This window comes from Chiloscyllium plagiosum, unplaced genomic scaffold (assembly GCF_037043375.1).
Source record: "Chiloscyllium plagiosum isolate Xiang-an unplaced genomic scaffold, Cpla_swu_hap1 HiC_scaffold_46, whole genome shotgun sequence".
In the NCBI taxonomy this organism is placed as follows: domain Eukaryota; kingdom Metazoa; phylum Chordata; class Chondrichthyes; order Orectolobiformes; family Hemiscylliidae; genus Chiloscyllium; species Chiloscyllium plagiosum.
The window spans coordinates 44,643,055-44,660,064 of record NW_028270184.1 but is presented as its reverse complement, the minus strand read 5'-3'; the positions used below and the strand labels follow the sequence as shown (position 1 = coordinate 44,660,064).

The window sequence follows — 17,010 nt, the reverse complement described above, 5'->3', positions numbered from 1 at the left end:
AGGAACAAAAGAACATGAGTAAATGGCAAGAGAAGAGAATAAGAACATATGTGAACATGAACATTACGCATAAGAGAATATGAACATGAACAATAGCTTTCGAGAACAAGAGAAAAGTAATCGAAGTGAATAAGAACATAAGCAAATAAAACATGATAGAATAAGAGAATAAGAGTGTATGATTAACAAAATAACTGCACAGCAGAATAACAACGAAGCGAATACGATCATAAGGATAAGAAAATAACAGAATGACAACGAACAAAAGAGCAGAAGAGAATACGGGAATAAGATTATAACTGATTAATAACGTTGGGGAGTGAGAAAATAGACCAAAAGAGATTAAGAACATGTAACATAGAACAACGCAGTACAGGTCTTTCGGTCCAAGATGTTGCACCAAACTGTGGAAACAATCTGGGTTGGAAAGAGACACACAAAGGAGGCCATTCCAAGAAGTCTTTGAGGTCCATCGGGCACCATTCCAAGCCTAACAGACTAAGGGTTGGCCAAAAAAAAAGCATTTTACTGATAGCTCGAATTAAATTCGGTCGAGTGAGGGAGGTCATGGGGACACAAGAGTGCAGTAAAGTTTCTGAAAGGTTTCTCCAAGCCAAAAACCGAAAAGTCTGTTGATAAATTGAAATTTGAGGATACTCAGATTGGTCAAGAAAACAGCGCAGTTGTGTAACTGGGAATAGAAATTAGTAATTTTCTGAAATAAATTTACATGCTGTGTTGGCAAATGCCTCTGCATACCGCCTCGCAGGTTACGGGGGACTGTACAGATTGTACAGAATAGAAGGGCAGGTTAGATTTTCCTGCAGATACAATCCTGGAAAAGTAAAAGTCTGTACAGGCAGAACCAATAAAGGTAGATTGTCTTTATTGTCTTTATTAATTGGTTGTAACCTGGGAAGTTTGGAGACGGACAGATTAATAAGAGAAAAATACAAATAGTCGAGTTAACGAATGCTGATAATAAATGACGAGGTGCGAGCGGAGATTTAAGACAATGGGGAGTGAAACTTGAGAACAAGGACAATACATTGCTGGACTGAAATATATGTCAGGATGAGTCAAAGAAATGCAGTTGAAATATGAGGTATAAATTCCCAATATCAAAAAATGGCGTTTTGAAAGTTTCCGGAAACTGGGGGGAAAACATATTCAAAACGTATTAAACAAGTGGCGAAATGAAGGTAGTTTTGGCATAATTATGTCTGATGAGATGGAAGGATTAATTAAAAAAAGAAAACCAAAAGATAATTCGAAAAAGCGGAAAATTAAACGGGAGCAGCAGGCAGAAATATTCAATCTTTTCAGACAAAAGGGAGAAAAATTGATAAAAGCATACAAAGTACTTGTTGTGACCAGACAGGATGCCAAAGAACAACAAAAGCACCTGTGCAAACTGAAGGTCAGGGAGACAAACTTGTTTTCTGTACAGACTTGCAGAAGCTGGGCAGACCTGCTCCCTACTCGAATACAGAAAAACCAAAGCAGTGTCCTTGGTTAAAAGGGAACGGTGGAAACAGAAGGTGAAATTGAATGCGTTGTGGACAAGGCCGTGAAAAATAAACTGAACCAGAGAATGAAGGAAGTGAAGAAGTTAATCTTGGAAAAGCAGAACGAGACAAAGATGTTGCGGGAGGAAGTCGAGAAATAAAACACAAGGGGAGAATTAGGAGGAGGAACTCAGATTACTGCAGACAATACCAGAATAAAAACAAATCGAAGAGTTTCGAAGCTACAAAAGGGTATCGAAGGGAGTCAGATGGAAAGTGACCCATGGAAGGGGCAAAATGGAGTAGAATGGCATGTACTGAGGAGGGCCTGCTGGAAATATTAGGGGACGGATAGGATGAGTTGGAGATGGAATGGTGGTTAGAATCGGATGCGGAATCGCTGGATAAGGATCATAGCAGGGAAAAAGCCCCCGAATGGCAAAAGAATGATGCATTTCCTCATAAAAGTTGAGGGGGGAGTCAGGAGAGTCACTTGTTTCCCAGACTAATGCAGAGGCATGAAGAACTTGACTTGAAAATATTGTTACAGTTGCAAATGGAATGACTGAGAGAAATTCAGATTTTGTCTAGTTGGTTAAGCAGCTATGATTCAGAACCAAGATCAATGAGGCTAAATTTCCTAACTTCGACTGTCTTGGAATATAATTGCCTCATTACCTTACAAGCACGGAATAAACTGAAAAGAAAACTGAGGTCGTGAGAAAGTTGAAAAATGATCTTCTTTTTGTGTGTGTTTGCGTATGTGTGCCCTCTTCATGATGTCCACAGAATCACCCATGACACTTTGAAACCAATTCCAATCGCTACACGAGAATTCAGAAAACACCACAATAGAATACATGCAACAAAGGCAATGGCCCTGACTTCCGACATGCAAAAGGACTGAATGCTTTTGCTGCACAAATAGCCGCGCCTCTGGAGAAGATGTTCCATTCCAACTCCAACTCAAACATCTACCAGACAATTTGGAAAATTGCTCAAATATATCCATTTCTGTTAGTGGAGAATAATTAAAGTCTGATCAATTGCCACCCCCTCAGTCCTATCATGAAAATCAAAGTTCCTTTGACAGAGCTGTCAAACACGACAGAAATAATCTGTTTTGTGTGGTTTCCAGTAGCTTCCCCTTGCAGAGATGGAACCTTTGTGGAAATGTCATTGGATTATACATTCAGACCAGGCCAATGACCTGGAAACTAGTGGAAGTTAAAAACAATTAATTAAATATGGAGATCTAAAATCTGGTATCAGTAAAACTGACCTTGACGGCAATGGTGTTAATTGTAACACCAATGTATTTCACAAGTATACTTTCAGAAGTGAATTCTACCGCAATTCCCTGGTTAGGTTGGAAGTGACTCCAGACAATTAGACATGCGATGAACTCTTCAATGGTATCTGAAATGGCCAGCAAGGCACTCAATTCTATAAAACTGTTCCGGGGTTTTAAAGAATGAAACCGGACAGAACACCCGGAACCAGACTCTGATTTAGAAAACAGAATGGATAAAACAGTCCTGGCAACATTTCAGAGGCCTCCTTTTTAAAATCTGAGAACATGTGACAACATTTACAGAGCTTTCCCACAAACTGGACAGAAGCTAGCGAATGAGGTGAATAATCCAACACATTGGGATTCCACCATTTCGAGTTCATGGCAAACATTTCCTCAATGACTTTATACCCACAACGTGCATATAACTAAATGTGATTAACCGTCAGAAGGATATCAAATACAACCTTGAGAAGTCTCTTCGTTCCATCAATTTTTCTCCCTTGTTCAATACAATAACGGGCTATCCTTTATCTCCACATTATACTTCTTTCCATCGTCATCACTTTACTGTCCAAAAATGCTTACTCGTATTCACTTCCATGCCTTCAACAGTCTATATAATAGTGAACTCCAGAGTTTCAACAGTCTTTGAGTGCAGACCTTTATTCACATCGCAATGCAGAGTGGCCTGCCTGTACCTAATTCTGGCTCCTTATTTCGACGTCCCAGCTAGGGGAATTATAATCCGTTCTTCTAATCCGTTCTTCTAATCCGTTTCTTCTTGTCAGTTTCATATATTTCACTGAGATGCTCACTCATTCTTTAAATCGTCATGGAATACAGGTCCAGTCGACTGAAACTCAGCTCACAAAACAAGCCTGTCATCTCAGCAATCAGTCCGACCATCCTTCGCTGCTGACAAAGTGTATTAAGGACGTGGAATGCCCTGCTTGCAACAGTAGTAGCTTTGTCAAATTTTACGACATGTAAATGGTCATTAGATAAATAGATGGATCATTATTGAATAGAGAAGGTTAGATCGACATCGTATTGTTTTCACATGTCGGCAAATCATCGAGGGCCGAAGGTCCTGTACTGTGTTGTAATGTTTTGATGATATCACATCTGGAGAAGTGAGTACAGATTTATTCTCCTTACTGAAGAAACGTCAATGTTTCATTGGGAGCAGCTCACAGATAGTTCCCTCAAGTGATTCCAAAAATGGAGAGTGTTAACCTATTTGGAAAAATTGACTAGGTTGATCCAATAACCACGGGATATTATAGGATGAAAGATGATCTTCTTCTTTCCTGGTGCACTAAAATGAGTCAGCAACAGACGTCAATTACACCGGAAATGGAGGAATTCGTTCTGCTTCTCCAGCCCGCTACACAGGAAAATCAGCAATCAGCTTCGACAATGTTATGCCGGAACAGCATGAGGCTATCTAGATCCTTGAGCCTGATTACCGTGATAGGAGGAAGTCAGTCAACAACTTAAATGTGTTATGGAGGTACGTGAGAAAACCTCAAACTGTTAGGCAGCAAAAGAAAATTCCGTCAGCCCTCAAGCCTCTGACACGTCAACAGGAAGAGGACGAACAGACCTTGAGTCTCTTACTCAGGAACAGGTGCAGCAAACTCATGCCATGAAGCTATATTGGACGAATATCAGGAGAACTTTCAGCCCCATTACTTTGTCAACCAGGAACACAACGAGTCCTTTCGGACATTCATATCTGTTACACAGCAATCAGGACATTTGTGTTACACTGTTAGGCCCATTACACAGGAAGTGAAAGAAAACGTAGAGTTTAAAGAAAATTAAAAAAACACACAGAATTGTCATCTTCACTCTGCAATGCAATTGGTGAGCAAATTATTAGTTTCCAAGGCATTTTGATAATCTATGATCGAGGAATTAATGTCAGTAGTATTGCGAAGTAAAACCGCAACCCGTTAGAACAGTGTGGCTTTATGAAAATAACTCGTGCTTGAATATTTTACTCAAGTTCATTAAAGATTGACATTACACAAGATTGATAATGGGAGCCTGGAGATGTAAAGTTTCTGGACTTCAGAAAACATTGAGTCAGGTGACGCTCTTAGACTAATTGGCAAAATAAGAGCACGTGCGGTTTGGACAAATGTATCAGTTTGTATCGAGGATTGGTGAATCAACAAAATACAATGAGATGAAATAGATGGATCGTTTTCTGATTAGCAACTTGTGGGTTGCAACAGAGTCCAGTCCTCAGGCCCCAACTATTTGTAATCTAAATTATCACTTCCAGTTAGAAAACAAATTACAAGCAAATTTTCAGATGGCACTAAAATGGGGGGAGCAATAGTTTGCAAAATCGATACAGGAAATTTCAAACGGTTATGAATAATTTTGGTGAATGGGCCAACATTTAGAAGTGAAATTTCATGTGTATAAGTGTGTTGTCATCCATTTTGATCAGCAAAATATAAAGGCAACATATGATTTGGATGGAGAGAAACATCAGACTATTCGGGTGCAGAGGAATCTGGGTGTCACTGAAATTTTACATGCAGGTACAGCAGGTAATAAAAAAGGCAAGTGCGATTTCTCAATGCATGTGGTATAAAAGTATAGAAGTATTGTGCCAACCATCAAGACATTTTTTGGGTCTGCAGCTGGAGTATTCTGTACAACTGCAACTGGGTATCAAACAGGAAGCAGACACTTACGGTAAATCAGTCTTAATCCATTTTACTCAATGTATCCACTGCAGACTATTGAGTCGCTCGGGATCCACAACAACCCATATCAATGATGTCAAGGAGCGGACTGGAGGCATTGTATGATGACACTGAGATAAGCAGGATATTAGATTAACAAGAGACTATGGAGAGAGTGCGAATAGATATAAACAGATAAATTCAATGTACCGTAGTTCGGTTGCTGGAAATTTCATATCTTATACAAGCACTATCTGTTTTTCAGGAAGAATGGGAAGACGTATGCTACTGAAAAGGAGAGACAGAGCAGGACTGACTAGAACAATGTGCACTGGGGAGTTCACTCTAACACGTTCACCCACTCGGACGTGTTACTCCATTTCCCTGATCATCTGCTACCTGCCGTTCCCAGTGAACACAAAGCTGTCAGTACGCAAGGGATATTGTGATGTAATTGGTTGGAGGTGGAAAGTGGCCAAGGAGAGGGAAGTTTAATGGGAGGCCTTTATCCAAGATGCTAAGCATTCTAAAGACGTAGAAACTCGAAGACGATGGGAAAGGCTGATTGCGTCGGATCGGAGATGCTGTGGTTACTGTCAGGCAGCCGATATTAAACAACATAATGTACTGTGCATGGTAACACTGCAATATCTGTGGAGGGACAGTTCATTCGGGTCCTCTACGAATTCCCACTGACAGACGGAAATCACAGAGTCATTAAAACCATCAGTAATCCCTCTAAATTGCGAAAACAAGGATACATACAACAGATGCACGTTGAGGGCGAAAACATCATGTATATCTCATCCAACATATATATATATATAGATATATCATCCAAAACCGATTGCTGATACGGATGTCTACATACTGCCAGATGATGGGTATGTCAACCACGCCTGCATGGAAAGTTCTATATCACAAAACCTGAAGAAAACCCAACCCTAATAGCCACTGGTCCAATCGTGCTCCATCTGCTGTGAGGTTTCAGATCATGTTGAAGGAGGTGACACAGCTCTATGTCCAGCTCCTTGTTTAATCAACGTCCCTCACACTCTGTTCCTGGGTTAAGAGTAACTTGTGAAAATGTCTTGGAAAATCCCAGTGGTTATGGCAGATCACTTTCCCAATGGTTTTAGAGCTTCCCCCGCTGTTGGTCATGTTGCAGACCATGGTGCTACAATTATAGAGGCCATTATCCTTTCAGAGTTGGTTACAACTAATGTCTGAGGCGAATCACAGCACAAGTCCCAGCAAAAGATCTCCAACACATCTGCAAACATTTCAAGAACAGGAATCAGTCAAACGCCCCTCAGCTGCAAGTATTATGGGTAAGGCCAGCATCCTCTAAATGGTTTCAAAAGTTAGCTCGGCACTAACGTTTTCTTATTGAAAGATAGAGGGGGAAGTGACGACGACCAGAGGGGCAGCCGAGACCCGGAAGCAGTTAGTGTAAGCTTACCTGGGTAGGTTTTTCCGCCTTTAAAAGCGCGAAGGAGAGGAACCCGAGGCACTACACGGGTAGTGCCTCCCACTCGCCCTCCTCCTCTAACCTAATAATAACATCTGTTGTGGTAAGTAGGTAAGTGCTGAATTTTGCTTGTTTTATTCTTTAGACCCAGTTTTTTTTAATAAAAGTTAGCTTTAGAGGGATGGCAGTGAAGGCAGTGCAATGTTCCTCCTGCAACATGTATGAGGTGAGGGATGCCATCGACGTCCCTGCCGATTACACTTGCAGGAAGTGCACCCATCTCCAGCTCCTCCAAGACCGTGTTAGGGAACTGGAGCTGGAGTTGGATGAACTTCGGATCATTCGGGAGGCAGAGGGGGTCATAGATCAGAGTTATAGGGAAGTAGTAACTCCAAAGATGGCAGATAGATGGGTGACAGTGAGGGGGACTGGGAGGAAGCAGCCAGTGCAGGGACCCCCTGCGGCCGTTCCCCTCAAGAACAAGTATACCGTTTTGGATACTTGTGGGGGGGATGACTTACCAGGGGTAAGTAACGGGGCTCAGGTCTCTGGCACGGAGCCTGTCCCCGTTACTCAGAAGGGAAGGGTGAAGAAGAGCAGAGCAGTAGTAATTGGGGACTCGATAGTTCGGGGCACAGATAGGCGGTTTTGTGGGAACGAGAGAGACTCACGTTTGGTATGTTGCCTCCCAGGTGCAAGGGTACGTGATGTCTCTGATCGTGTTTTCCGGGTCCTTAAGGGGGAGGGGGAGCAGCCCGAAGTCGTGGTCCATATTTTCACCAACGACATAGGTAGGAGGAGTGCCGAGGATGTTAGACAGGCTTTCAGGGAGCTAGGTTGGAAGCTCAGAGTTAGAACGAACAGAGTTGTTGTATCTGGTTTGTTACCCGTGCCACGTGATAGAGATTCGAGGAATAGGGAAAGAGAACACTAAAATGCGTGGCTACAGGGATGGTGCAGGAGGGAGGGATTCCGGTTTTTGGATAACTGGGGTTGTTTCTGGGGACGGTGGGACCTCTATAAACAGGATGGTCTACACCTGAACCTGAGGGGCACCAGTATCCTTGGGGGGAGGTTTGCTAGTGCTCTTGGGGGGGGGGGGTTTAAACTAACTCTGCAGGGGCATGGGAACCCAGATTGTAGCTTCAGGGTGCAGGGCCTGGAGTGTAGGGAGGTTAGGAACATGGCATCAATTTCAAAGGAGAGTGCCTGTAAACAGGAAAGTGGCTTGAAGTGTGTATACTTCAATGCAAGAAGTATACGAAATAAGGTAGGTGAACTTGCAGCGTGGGTTGGTACCTGGGACTTCGATGTTGTGGCTATTACGGAGACATGGCTAGAACAGGGACAGGATTGACTGTTGCAGGTTCCAGGATTTAAATGTTTTCGTAGGGTCAGAGGTTGGGGTAAAAGAGGGGGAGTGTGGCATTGCTTGTCAAAGATAGTATTACAGTGGTGGAAAGGACGATGGATGAAGACTTGCCATCTGAGGTAGTTTGGGCTGAGGTTAGGAATAGGAAAGGTGAGGTCACCGTGTTAGGAGTCTTTTACAGGCCTCCTAATCGTCCAAGAATCATTGAAGAAAGGATAGGGAAGGTGATTCAGGAGATGAGTGACAGTAATAGGGTGGTTGTTATGGGGGACTTTAACTTTCCTGATATTGATTGGGAAAGCTATAGCTCAAGTTGGTTAGATGGGTCAGTGTTTGTTCAATGTGTGCAGGAGAGTTTCCTGACACAATATGTAGTCAGGCCAACAAGAGGTGAGGCCATACTGGATTTGGTTCTGGGTAACGAACCAGGCCAGGTGTTAGAATTAGAGGTAGGTGAGCACTTTGGGGATAGTGACCATAATTCGGTGATTTTTACTCTCGTGATGGAGAGGGATAAGTGTGTACTACAGGGCAAGAGTTATAGCTGGGGTCAGGGAAATTATGATGCGGTGAGGCATGACTTAGGATGTGTGGCTTGGAAAAGTAGACTCCAAGGCAAGAGTGTAAATGATATGTGGAGCTTGTTCAAGGAGCAACTATTGAGTGTCCTTGATAATTATGTACCTGTCAGGCAGGGAGGAAAGGGTCGTGCGAGGGAGCCGTGGTTTAATAAGGAATTGGAATCCCTTGTTAAATGGAAGAGGGCGGCCTATCTCAAGATGAGACGTGAAGGTTCAATTGGGGCGATTGAGAGTTATAGGGTAGCCAGGAAGGACCTGAAGAGAGAGTTAAGAGCAGCAAGGAGGGGACATGAAAGGTCCTTAGTCGGTAGGATTAGGGAAAACCCTAAGGCTTTCTATAGGTATGTTAGGAATAAAAGAATGACTAGGGTAGGAATAGGTCCAGTCAAGGATAGCAGTGGGAAGTTGCGTGTGGAGGCGGAAGAGATTGGGGAGACACTGAATGAATACTTTTCTTCAGTATTTACTCAGGAACAGGGCATTGTCGTCGATGTGAATACTGAGTCACAAATAAGTAGAATGGATGGCTTTGAGGTATGTAGAGAAGAGGTGTTGGAAATCCTGGAAAAGGTGAAAATAGATAAGTCCCCTGGGCCTGATGGCATTTATCCTAGGATTCTCTGGGAAGCAAGGGAGGAGATTGCAGAGACATTGGCCTTGATTTTTATGTCCTCTTTGTCTACAGGAGTAGTGCCAGAAGACTGGAGGATTGCAAATGTGGTTCCCTTGTTCAAAAAGGGGAGTAGGGAAACCCTGGTAACTATAGGCCGGTGAGTCTCACTTCTGTTGTGGGCAAAGTCTTATAGAGAATTGTAAGGGATAGGATTTAAGCACATCTGGATAGGAATAATGTGATCAAGGATAGTCAGCATGGTTTTGTGAAGGGCAGGTCGTGCCTCACAAACCTTATTGAATTCTTTGAAAAGGTGACGAAGGAGGTTGATGAGGGGAAAGCGGTAGATGTGGTATATATGGATTTTAGTAAGGCGTTTGATAAGGTTCCCCATGGTAGGCTACTTCAAAAAATACGGAGGTATGGCATTGAGGGTGAGTTGGAGGTTGGATTAGGAATTCGCTGGATGGAAGAAGACAGAGGGTAGTAGTTGATGGTAAAGGTTCATCTTGGAGTGCAGTTACTAGCGGTGTTCCGCAAGGATCTGTTTTGGGACCATTGCTGTTTGTCATTTTTATAAATGACCTGGAAGAGTGGTTAGAAGGTTGGGTGAGCAAGTTTGCGGATGATACGAAAGTCGGAGGAGTTGTTGACAGTGAGGAAGGATGTGGCAGGTTACAGCAGGATATAGAGAAGCTGCAGAGCTGGGCAGAAAGGTGGCAAATGGAATTCAATGTAGCTAAGTGTGAGGTGATTCACTTTGGGAAGAATAACAAAAAGATGGGGTACTGGGCTAATGGTCGGATACTTGGTAGTGTGGATGAGCAGAGGGATCTTGGTGTCCATGTACACAGATCTCTGAAAGTTGCCACCCAGGTAAATAGTGCGGTGAGGAAGGCATATGGCGTACTGGCTTTTATTGGTAGAGGAATTGAGTTCCAGAGTCCTGAGGTCATGATGCAGTTGTATAAGACTCTGGTGCGGCCGCATCTGGAATATTGTGTGCAGTTTTGGTCGCCATACTATAGGAAGGATGTGGAGGCACTGGAACGGGTGCAGAGGAGGTTTACCAGGATGTTGCCTGGTATGGAAGGAAGATCGTATGAGGAAAGACTGAGACACTTGGGGCTGTTTTCATTAGAGAAAAGAAGGTTTGGGGTGACTTGATTGAGGTGTACAAGATGATTAGGGGGTTAGATAGGGTTGACAGTGTGAACATTTTCCCGCATATGGAGTCGTGTATTACAAGGGGGCATAGCTTTAAATTAAGGGGGGTAGATATAGGACTGAAGTTAGGGGTAGGTTCTTCACTCAGCGAATCGTAGGTTCATGGAATGCCCTGCCAGTAGCAGTGGTGGACTCTCCCTCTTTATGGGCATTTAAGCGGGCATTGGATAGGTATATGGAGGATAGTGGGTTAGTATAGATTAGGTGGGCTTGGATCGGCGCAACATCGAGGGCCAAAGGGCCTGTACTGCGCTGTATTCTTCTATGTTCTATGTTCTATGTTCTATGTGTTCAGGCCAGATGCGACTTCTCAAACTATTCAACACAGGCAGGTGTAGCCGATTTAAGCATGATAAGATTAGATTATTTACAGCGTGGAAACAGGCACTTCGGCCCAACAAGTCCACACCGACCTTCCGAAGTGCAACCTAGCCAGACTCAATCACTACATATACCCCTTCAGCTAACACTACGGACAATTTAACATGGCCAATTCACCTAACCTGCACATCTTTGGACTGTGGGAGGAAACCAGAGCACCCAGACGAAACCCATGCAGACACGGGGACAATGTGCTAACACCACACAGTCAGTCGCTCGAAGCAGGAATTTAACCCGTGTCTCAGGCGCTGTGAAACAGCAGTGCTAACCTCTGTGTCACCGTGCCGCCCATTATTATTAGTTAAAATATAAACAAAGGGAATAGGAACTTATTATAGCCTAACTATTATAAAACGTAACACAGTAACAGATATAGCATCTTGTATGCATGAATGGTTACATTATTGTAACATTCCAGAATCAAAAATTCACATTCTAACACGGATCTGTATATGCAATTCTCCAATCCAAGAGGACGCAACATGATACTGAAGCTTCCAACCATTCTTTGACCACAAACAGCTTCTGACTACTATAAGTAATGCAGAAAAAATTAAGCTGAGTCTGTGAGTGCTGGCAATTCCCCTTCCATTGTTATCACCATTTTAAATCAAACCATAAGATCTTACAAGGTATTTACTGAATCCATTTTCAGTAACCAGTTTAGCAACTCGACATTTATAACGTCTATTCATAAAAAAAGGATCGGTCAAAAATATTGTTTTTTTAAAGTGACAACATCCTGACACAATTTAGTTGCCGGGTCCTTCATAATAATACTTAAGAGTCGTCATTGTGCTACTGAACACACCGTCTGCTGAGAGGGACACACACAGACGTTAAGTGGACAGAGAGAGGCCATATTTGAAATAAAAGTCAAATCTACTGGAACCCACCGTCTAACATGGAGCACCACATGAGACTCACAAGGATTTGAACAACGACCCAACGCAAACAATGTATTTGCTTTTAAGAGTGAAATACCAGCACTTGAAACGCTACTGATCAAAAAGCAAACCCAGGGAAAGATGGAAAAGGAGAGAAAGATTCACATTGAAGATAGAGGCAGCCAATTAATTAACGAAGACCATGTTGTGGAAACATGGTGGGACTGACTGGAGGAGTGAGACCTTACATGGTCAAATTGCAAGAATGACAACATTGAATGAATATATCGCCAGAACAGCTGAACTGTTTTTTCCATCAGTTTTGAAATCGCCCTGACGAAACCAGCCCAGCTACCATAAAATGCTACAAAACGACATCCCACCATGGAGAAATGTGTATACCTTGTTAGTTTGTATTCAGATAACTGGAATACCGGCCCAGTTTGGCAGCATTGCACACCGTTGCTAATTTAGCGGGCTACACTGAGGTTCGGGAAAAAATGAGGACCGCAGATGCTGGAGTTAAGATTCGAGAGTGTGGTACTGGAAAAGCACAGTCAGTCAGGCAGCATCGAAGCACCAGGAGGATCGAAGATTCGAGTTTCCTGATGAAGAGCTTATTGGGTCTGGCAATGCCTTTATTCTAACATCTCCAGCGGATTATCACATCTGTCAGTGAAATGTCACTCAATTTCTGTCCCTATTGATTAGCCAACCTCCTGCAAAATGTTAATATTTAATCTGATGTCATCTATGTGTGTTCCTTCTTAAACAACAATTTTCAAACACGCATTCCCCAAAACAATCACACACACACACACACACACACACACACACACACACACACACACACACACACACACACACACACACACACACACACACACACACACACACACACACACACACACACACACACACACACACACACACACACACACACACACACACACACACACCACTTTCCCTTCTCCTTGTCCAAAGGAGACGCAGCGGCACAAAGTTGTGGGAGATCTATTTAGTGTCACGGACAGCAACGGCTGCAAATCTTCCCGTTATCAACATTTAGCTATTGCAATTGTAGTCGAAAACATGGTGCTGGAAAAGCACAGTCGGTCAGGCAATGTCAGACGAGAAGGGAAATCGACATTTGGTGCAAAAGCCCTTTATCAGCACTTCGTTACCCACTATCTATTGGAAACCACTAACTGTCCCAATTATCATCTATTTACCCTCTAACCAGATCCTGTCAACTACTTTATCTGTCCAACCGTTCTTCTCTCTCTTTCGACTCTGACCCCATCTACCATTTACTCGTTACCCCCTCCTGCACCCCACATTCTACATGTAAACTGTCATTTTCCCAGCTGTCCTGGGTTCTGAAGAAGGGCCATCGGACCCGAAGTGTTAATATTGCTTTCTCTTCAGAGATGTGCCAGGCCTGCTGAGGATTTCCTGCAACTTCTGGTTTTGTTTTAGTTGATTTTGTTGATACGTTCAGCTGATTATTTGTACATGGCATGAAAATGATGCATTTCAATCGGTATCTTCAGACATGATTGCTAACTGCGAAGAATCAAGTGAAAGAAGTCAATTGCATTTTTTAATGGACTTGAAATATGTAGCTTTATTTACAGTAGAATAAGTTAATGTATAATTACATTTTTCGTAATTAGAAATGTGCACGTGACCATCAATGAAAGACGTTCTATGACAGTGGGGAATTAACTGCCTTCCATGACATGTTTACTTGTGTCAATAAATTTAAATATTTTGCAACATTAGCATCCCACTCGAGTTCCAGCAAGGCACTAACACAGTCCGATTGCCTGTAGCACGAAGGCAAAGCTCACTTCAGAGAGAATGCATTATCCAATTGACAATGTGTTAAAAATATACTATAATACGCTTGCTGTTATTGGTGTCCCTGGTAGGTTACATTTTTTTCATTTTTCATTGCAAAACTGAATTTGTATCAATCCTTTGGTGCCTGGTGATATCCATTTTCATTCTGTGGATGCTTATGTTGATATCTAATGCAAAGTCACACATATGCAGGTACTAATTCAGTGATATAGTTCCGTTCAGCCAAATGACTTCAATGATACTGCAAGTTGTAGTTATTTCCTCGTATGCACGAAAAATCATGCTTGACGCCTGTTGGTTGTCTAAATTATGAAGTTGATATCTTCACTACAGTTAATAATATCAGGAAAGTCTCTGAGGTAAACTACAATTTGGAGCACCTGTCAGTGCAATTTTGAATTGATATTAATTATAAACTCAACAATGATAGTGGATATCAGTAAACTCTGCAAACGGAAGCATTGTTCCCTGAGGAAGTGCACTAAGTGTAGCTTAGTGATCCTAATTTTGATGTTATTTTGGCAGTATTTGTTATTGCAGAGTTATATGCAGTTTGCTTTGCTTACGGGAAGTTGGTTGTAATTTTTCAAAATAATTGTTTGAGAAACTACATATTATCCAATGTACAAAACAGTATTAAGTTGAAAACGGAGAGACTGGTCAGTCTTCTTTTTTGTCCATTTCAAGATAAATGCCTTGTTGCTCTTCTTTCGATGTGATCTACTGAAAAAGACGATTGTCAACTGTTTATTGTCAGAGAAACACTGGGATAATGTTGTTAACAAACTCATGACCTCCATACATTTGATGTATGAATAATTTGAGGGCCTGGGTGTTACGTTATGAATTGTCATGCCGCCAAAAATTGTCTCCTTTGCGTAATGAACGAGCTCCAGCTATTGTTAGGGTAAAACATGGTGAGGCAGAATTAAAACTGCATAAAACGGTAATCAAAGATCCAAATTAATTGAATGTTTTCAGATTATAACTCTTTCAAAAAGTGAACATCTGCAGACCACTGTATGAAGTTTTAAGCTCAGAACTTGTCGAGTATTCGGTGTGTTCAAGTCAGAGTGGAGATAGGATTCAAAAGAAAATTAACCAATTCCACATCTACCTCTATTCCAAACAGTATTTGGAAATTATGAACCCATTTTCTCTCACACAGTTAATATAGTCGCCATTGCGATCTTATCCAAGGGAAAGTGCGGTCTCTCAAAGTGCACCACTTACTACTTGGTGGCCATGGCAACAGCGGATCTGCAATTTATGATCACCGAAGTCACACTATGGCGGATCATTTATTACTACTTCCCGGGATCTTTCATTTTCATTACTCCGGTCTGTAGTGTTATCAATGTCTTGCGACGTGTCACCACTGAATGCTCTGTCTGGTTCACGGTTACTTTCACTTTAGATCGATGTATAGCCATTTGTTGTCATAAATTAAAACCAAAATATTGCACTGAGAAAATTGCTCATATGGTTCTAGCAACAACCTCGATTGTGCTCTTTTTGAAAGATGTCACCTACTACTTCACGCAAGAACCTGGAAAGATAATTAACAATATCCCATGGTTCTGTTACATCAAGCTACTACAATGAAATTGGATGGATAATTTTTGATTGGTTTGATAATATTATGACTCCATTGCTCCCATTCGCATTCATTTTATTGCTCAATGCTCTGACAGTGAAATACATTTTAGTGAGTAGTAGAGTCCGTAAGGGACTAAGAGGACATAGTACCGCAGAGAATTGCGGTGACCCAGAGATGGAAAGCAGGAGGCGGTCTGTGGTTTTACTTTTCACTATATCGGGCAGCTTCATTCTTCTGTGGTTCGTGCATGTTGTCGATTTCCTCTATTACAACTTTACAGGAGCAAATGCCAGGGCTTACAACAATTCGGAATTCATATTTCAAAGAGTTGGGTTTATGTTGCGAAACTTAAATTGCTGCACGAACACGTTTATTTACCTGGCGACTCAGTCTAAATTCAGACAGCAAGTCAAGAATGCCGTGAGATTTCCTGTTTCAGCAATGTTTCAATTCTCTCAGAAGTAGCTAAATTAGAACATTGCACAATTGAGTTCCAAGGTTCAATTTCACAGATATAATATTTCACACCCGGATCTCAGGATAGAGTCCAGCACAATTCCATGACGAATTGCTGGTATAATTAATGTCAAAGGAGAAGGATGGTCGATACTGTCACACCTGAACGACAAGAAGAGGATCATCAGTCACTATCTCATTTCCACAGCCATGTATATAATTTCCTGTCTCCTGTTATATTGTTCAGAAAGCTGTAAACTACATCGTGCAAAAGAAATACTGCAGCGTCTTTGTTCTTATTCATATCGGTTGATTGTTAATGCATTGATTCTTCATTCTTTATTATTCGGTCCCTTCAATTCTGTCAATCCCAAAACGCAACACTTCTCCATATCTCTGTCCGTATCTGAGTGTTGTGTGTGTGTGTGTGTGTGTGTGTGTGTGTGTGTGTGTGTGTGTGTGTGTGTGTGTGTGTGTGTGTGTGTGTGTGTGTGTGTGTGTGTGTGTGTGTGTGTGTGTGTGTGTGTGTGTGTGTGTGTGTGTGTGTGTGTGTGTGTGTGTGTGTGTGCTCGGAACATGAATCGAGCTGTTCAAATTAGGAACATCTTGGCTTTGGACAGTGGTACCAGGCACTTATTACTGAGGCACTTTAGGCCAGCAGCACTAATTATCTGAAAATAATTCATGGACTGCAGGTCCTGCGAATGAATTATTCGATCATTTTTACTCAGTTACAGTGAAAAGATTAGACCTGCTCAGCGAAGCGCAGATGTGTGTACCAGTGGAATCACCATGCAGCCATGGAAACGATTAATACACCGTGTGTTGCTTCATGCTAATATTTCTTACACGTCAACATTCAGCAATTATAGGGAGCACTCAGCAATCCTACAAAATACGGGGTCAGACATAAATTCTGCAGATTTATCCAATTCGTTCATTCGAACATCAACACTTGCCAACAGATGATGAGGCAGCCATCATTTATCAAACTTAAGAATTGTAAATCACGGAGTTTTATTTCAAAGATTTGACCATTTGACCAT

General features: G+C 42.1%; 1 pseudogene; it reads left to right on the top strand.

Annotated features, from left to right (window-relative positions):
- Positions 1–13,905: 13,905 nt before the first annotated feature.
- Positions 13,906–15,973, top strand: LOC148136334 (putative G protein-coupled receptor 139; annotated as a pseudogene).
- The last annotated feature ends 1,037 nt before the right edge of the window (positions 15,974–17,010 follow it).